General features: G+C 43.8%; 1 pseudogene; it reads left to right on the forward strand.

Moving 5' to 3' along the window:
* The first annotated feature begins 54 nt into the window (after positions 1-54).
* LOC102260461 overlaps positions 55-6,554 on the forward strand; it is an 8,691-nt pseudogene continuing 2,191 nt past the window's right edge.

The following is a 6,554-nucleotide window of genomic DNA, read 5'->3' on the forward strand; positions in this document are numbered from 1 at the left end:
AGAGAGAAAGAAAAAGCAAATCCTCCTTGGAGAACCTGTGGGAAAGTCACTTTTGCACTTTCCAGCCTACCCACCCCAGCACCTGGGCGACCAAAGGTCCCCCTCTGTAGGTCGCGTAAGGAGCCCTGGCGTCCACGCACCTCTGCTTCACTGCTGCCGGCACTGCGTGGCAGCCCTGCCCCCACCTCTCCGCTGTTCTCCCCACACCACGTGTCTGTGCCAATCTTCCTGGCATGAAGGTGGCTGAGCCCTGGGCCCCAAAGGCTTGCCTGGCCTGCACTGACAAATACTTTGCATTCCTCTTCCCTATCTGCTACAATCTTATACCACCAGCAGCCCGAGGCATATATTTAAAGAGAAACGCGTATCCCGGAGGCCATCTAGGCACCGTTTGGTTGGCTCTTTAAGAATTTTTGTAATTTGCAGGGAAGTCCCCATTTTAATAAATTTATTTTAGAAATTTGGAACTGAAAACTACAAACTCCCTGGGAGGGCCATATTGTTTTTGAGAGCCTTTTGTCTGTGGTCCTGCAGTCTAGAGAGAGTGCCCCCCTCCCCCCAACTCCTCAGTCCCTCTTGTTTCTGAGCCTAAGCCAGCTCCTGCCACCTGTGAGCCACAGCGTGGCCTGCTCTGAAAAGAACCCCTTTTGTCCTGTGTGGTCCCTATAAGTAGTCCTAGCGGGACTTAGGGCCGTGGGGGCTGGGGAGATGAATGCTGCTGCCAGCAGCTACCCCGTGGCCTCCCTGTACATGGCTGACCTGCACTGGGACGTCATGAAAAGTTCAGTCCTGCTAGGCCTGTGCTGTCCATCCGGGTCTGCCACAATAAGATCACCTGCCACTTCCTGGGTTATGCCTACATCAACTTCCAGCAGCCCGCTGATGCTGAGCGGGCCTTGGATACTATGAACTTTGATGTAATTAAGGGAAAGCCAATCCGCATCATGTGGTCTCAGAGGAATCCCTCTTTGAGAAAATCTGGTGTGGGACACATCTTCATCAAGAAGCTGGACAAATCTATAGATAACAAGGCACTTTATGATACTTTTTTGCGTTTGGAAACATTCTGTCCTGTAAAGTGGTGTGTGATGAGAATGACTCTAAGGGTTATGCCTTCATTCACTTTGACACCCATAAGGCTGCAGACAAGGCCATTGAGAAGATGAACGGCATGTTCCTCAATGACTCCAAAGTGTTTGAGGGCAGATTCAAGTCTCCAAAAGAGTGGGAAACCGAGCTTGGCGCCAAAGCTAAATGCTTATCTCAGAGGCCGCGTGGGCACCGTTTGGTTGGCTCTTTTTTTTTTTTTATTAAATCTTTGCAGACAAGGAAGATGAACGGCATGTTCCTCAATGACTCCAAAGTGTTTGAGGGCAGATTCAAGTCTCCAAAAGAGTGGGAGAGTGGGATTGGCGCCAAAGCTAAATGCTTATCTCAGAGGCCGCGTGGGCACCGTTTGGTTGGCTCTTTTTTTTTTTTTATTAAATCTTTATTGTTCAGGTTACATTTGTTCCTCTTTTTCCCCCCCCCCATAACTCCCCTCCTCCCAGTTCCCGCCCCACCCTCCGCCCTCACTCCCCACCCACTGTCCTCATCCATAGGTGCACGATTTTTGTCCAGTTTCTTCCCGCATCTCCCATTCCCCTTTCCCCCCCAAGAATAGTCAGTCCATTCCCTTTCTATGTCCCTGATTCATTATAATCACCAGTTCATTCTGTACATCAGATTATTTATTCACTTGATTCTTAGATTCACTTGTTGATAGATGCATGTTTGTTGTTCACAATTTGTATCTTTACCTTTTTCTTCTTCCTCCTCTTAAAGGATACCTTTCAGCATTTCATATAATACTGGTTTGGTGGTGATGAACTCCTTTAGCTTTTCCTTATCTGTGAAGCTCTTTATCTGACCTTCAATTCTGAATGATAGCTTTGCTGGATAAAGTAATCTTGGTTGTAGGTTCTTGCTATTCATCACTTTGAATATTTCTTGCCACTCCCTTCTGGCCTGCAAAGTTTCTGTTGAGAAATCAGCTGACAGTCGTATGGGTATTCCCTTGTAGGTAATTGAGTCTCTTTCTCTTGCTGCTTTTAAGATTCTCTCTTTGTCTTTTGCTCTTGGCATTTTAATTATGATATGTCTTGGTGTGGTCCTCTTTGGATTCCTTTTGTTTGGGGTTCTCTGCGCTTCTTGGACCTGTAAGTCCATTTCTTTCACCAGGTGGGGGAAGTTTTCTGCCATTATTTCTTCAAATAGGTTTTCAATATCTTGCTGTCTCTCATCTTCTGGCACCCCAATTATTCTGATGTTTGTACGCTTGAAGCTGTCCCAGAGGCTCCTTACACTATCTTCATATTTTCGGATTCTTTTTTCATTTTGCTTTTCCGGTTGGGTGTTTTTTGCTTCTTCGCATTTCAAATCTTTGACTTGATTCTTGCGCTCCTCTGGTCTGCTATTGGGTGTCTGTATAATATTCTTTATTTCAGTCCGTGTATGCTTAATTTCTAGTTGGTTCTTTATCATAGCATCGAGGGTCTCATTAGTTTTCGTGACTCTCTCCTCAAGTTTATTGACAGCTTCTAGCACATTTTTGCAAGCCCTCAAAATTGCGATTTTTAGCTCTATATCCTCCATTTCTGTCATGTTTTTTTGTCTCCGCATTTTTTATGCTTTCTTGGTGCACCCCCTAGTGGTCTTTGTGCGCAGTCTTGTTCTAGTTGAGCCTTGATTGTTGTAGTTAATACTAGAGGGATTTGACCACCAGGCCGACTGGCTGTGTGAATCAGCTGTGTCTGATTCTGTCCTCTGGGGAGGTGCTAATCTAGCCTTTGCCTGAGGCGATCCGGCAAATGGCTCTGCGCAGGGCTTGGGCGGGGCGGGCTCAACAGGGCGGGCGGAGGGAGCGGTTATAGCCCCTCTCAGTCCCGTTCCCAGAGGCTCTGCTTCTCAGAACCCCAGGAACCGCTGCAAACCTCGGAGAGAAAGCTGCCTTCCAACTGATGCCAGACACTCCCGCTTCTCCCGTTTGAGTCCGAGTCCCCAGCGATTCGCCCGTATCTGGAGCTCAGAGTCTGAGACTCCCCCCTGACCGAAAACGACAACCGCGCTCTCAGCCACCAGCCCGCTTTGCGCGCGCACCTCCGCACCTGAGTATTTTCCACACTGCGCCTCCTCTGAGCCTCGGTGTGCTGTTATTTTTCCTTCTAGTTGAAGAGTCTCTCCTCAGCCAGCCTTCCTGTGGTTCTGGGTGATGTCCGTTCCGTCTCTTAGTTGTATTTTTGAAGTGGTTGTTTGCGGCAGCAGTCTCCGGTGTTTACCTATGCCGCCATCTTGGTCTCAATTCTGGTTGGCTCTTTAAGAAAAAAAAATTTTTTCTTATTGTTTAAAGTATTACAAATAGTAGTACATATGTCTCCTTTTTTTCCGTTTGACCTTCCCCCAGCCTCCCCTACCCCAGGCACGTGCCATCAACCCCCTCCCAGTGTCTTGCATACATTGGTTATGCTTATGTGCATGCATACAAGTCCTTGGGTTGATCTCTTACCTGCCCCCCACAACCTGCCCCAGCCTTCCCGCTGTTGTTTGACAGTCTGTTCAATGCTTCTCTGCCTCTGTGTCTATTTTTTTTTCATCAGTTTATAATGTTTTTTTATTATCCATAAATTAGTGAGATCATGTGGTGTTTTTCTTTCACTGGCTGGCTTATTTCACTTAGCATAATGCTTTCCAGTTCCATCCAAGTTGTTGCAAATGGTAAGAATTCCTTCTTTTTTAGAGGAAGAAGAAAAAGGAACTCTTACCATTTGCCACACCATGGATGGAACTAGAGAGCATTATGCTAAGTGAAATAAGCCAGTCAGAGAAGGATAAATACCACATGATCTCACTCATTTGTGGAATATAATGAACATCATAAACTGATGAACAAGGACTGATCCAGAGATGGAGAGGCATTGATTGGACTGTCGGGCCTTGGAGGGAAGGTAGGGGAGGGCAGGGTTAAGGGGGAAAGATCAACCAAAGGACTTACATGCAAGCATATAGGTCTAACCAATGGACACGGACAACCTTTTTGTTCATCAGGTTATAATGGTTCTTTATTATCCATAAATGAATGAGATCCTGTGGTATTTTTCTTTCACTGCCTGGCTTATTTCACATAGCAAAATGCTCTCCAGTTCCATCCATGCTGCTGCAAATGGTAAGAATTCCTTCCTTTTTTATAGCAGCATAGTATTCCATTGTGTAGATGTACCATAGTTTTCTAATCCACTCATCTGCTGATGGGCATTTAGGCTGTTCCAAATCTTAGCTATTATAAATTGTGCTGCTATGAACATAGGGGTGCATATATCCTTTCTGATTGGTGATTCTGTTTTCTTGGGATAAATTCCTAGAAGTGGTATTACTGGGTCAAATGGCAGTTCCATTTTTAAATTTTTGAGAAAATACCATACTGTTTTCCACAGTGGCTGCACCAGTCTGCATTCCCACCAGAAGTGAAGGAGGGTTCCTTTTTCTCCACATCCTCTCAAGCACTTGACCTTTGTTAATTTGTTGATGATAGCCATTCTGACAGGTGTGAGGTGGTACCTCGTTGTTGTTTTGATTTGCATCTCTCAGATGATTAGTGACTTTGAGCATGGTTTCATATGTCTCTTGGCTTTCTGAATGTCCTCTTTTGAAAAGTGTCTATTTAGGTCCTTTTCCCATTTTTCTTTTCTTTTTTAAATATATTTTATTGATTTTTCACAGAGAGGAAGGGAGAGGGATAGAGAGTCAGAAACATTGATGAGAGAGAAACATTGATCAGCTGCCTCCTGCACACCTCCTTCTGAGGATGTGACTGCAACCAAGGTACATGCCTTGACCGGAATCGAACCTGGGACCTTTCAGTCCATAGGCTGAAGCTCTATCCACTGAGCCAAACCAGTTAGGCCCTTTTCCCATTTTTTGTTTGCATTGCTTATCTTCCTTTTGTTAAACTGTATGGGTTCCCTGTAAATGTCGGAGATTAAACCCTTATCTGAGATAACATTGGCAAATATGTTCTCCCATGCAGTGGGCATTCTTGTTGCTTTGCTAATGGTTTCTTTTGCTGTGTAGAAGCTTTTTATTTTGATGTAGTCCCATTTGTTTACCTTCTCCTTAGTTTCCATTGCCCTAGGAGTTGTATCATTAAATATATTGCTACGACAAATTGCTGGGATTCTTGTTCCAGCATTAAGAAGGGTTCAGCAATCTGGAGAAGGCTGTGTGTAGATTAAATAGGAGTCCAGAGACAAAATATAATTTTGAAAGGCATTTGGGGGTCAGAAGAGCCTAGTTTAAAGGAAACTAAGATCCCCTTGTCTCAGGACCCCATGCTTTTTATACACACAATTTGTCCTGAGGCGAGGCAAAGATATACACTTCAAAGGGTCAGGATTTTGTATACAGAGTCCATTGTCAGATTGGGGAGAATTAGCCTACGGCTGTTTAGGTGTTTGGCTAGTAGGATGCAATAACCTGTAGATTAAGATGCCCTGAGCTGTCTGGCAGCAAACAATCAATTTAATGTATCCCATTCAGGTTTGGGGAAATGCCATCAGTCATTCCCAGATTCAGTCCTGCTGTCATGTTGGAATTGGCTTCCAGCATCTCACCCTTTTTGATTTTTTAAATTTAACAAGAATGTATGTTTTAAGATTTTTAAATTCAATGGAAAGGATATAGTTCTATCAAGTCCCTTTAAATTTCTGCCAGACATTAAAGGAATCAGTTTGAAGTAAGTTTCTTTTTGGGCCAACAGTTTTTAGAGTCCCAATTTCAATGTCCAACAGTTTCTTTTGTGTACATGTCAGCAATGATATTTCAGTTCTGGATGGTGGACAAATGGTGGCAATGTAGGTCCAACTTTCTCTAGTTTGGTCCTTGGCAACCTGTAGTGACGCACAGCTGCTGACTGCTAGTATGGCAAGGCTTCTTCACCATCTTCACTTCTGGACTGTTTCTCCTCTGTTGTTCTGAGGCCACTACTATTTTGTGGCTGAAGCAGTCGGGTCAGTTCCTCTCTGGGATCCATTCTTGTAGGAATCCACATGGGCTTGGAGGAGTTTTCTGGAAATATACAAACATATTCTCAACCAAAGGTTAATAAAGGAATCAGTTCTATAAATTAGACTTGGGATCCTTTTCATTTTTGCCCAAACGATTTTACTTTGGCTTATTTTGACACCATGTGTGTTTTTATATGAGTGTCTTGCTATTAGCAATACAAATGAAAATTAATTTTCAAAATAAAAATTTTTTTATGTAATTTACTTACAGGGAATTATTCCACTATCCCCCCTTTTTTGATTTAAATATTAGGGGGCTTTTGGAAATTTTACAATGCAGTCTTAATAACTTTTAATTTTAAATCTTTGTATAGAAGTATGACTGCTTTGGATTCATTGCATGTTAAGCAAGTTTACTATGAGATGAACCATCAATAAAAAATTAGTTGCCAAAACCGGTTTGGCTCAGTGGATAGAGCGTCGGCCTGCGGACTGAAGGGTCCTGGGTTCGATTCC

This window comes from Myotis brandtii, unplaced genomic scaffold, assembly GCF_000412655.1.
Source record: "Myotis brandtii unplaced genomic scaffold, ASM41265v1 scaffold1306, whole genome shotgun sequence".
NCBI classification, from domain to species: domain Eukaryota; kingdom Metazoa; phylum Chordata; class Mammalia; order Chiroptera; family Vespertilionidae; genus Myotis; species Myotis brandtii.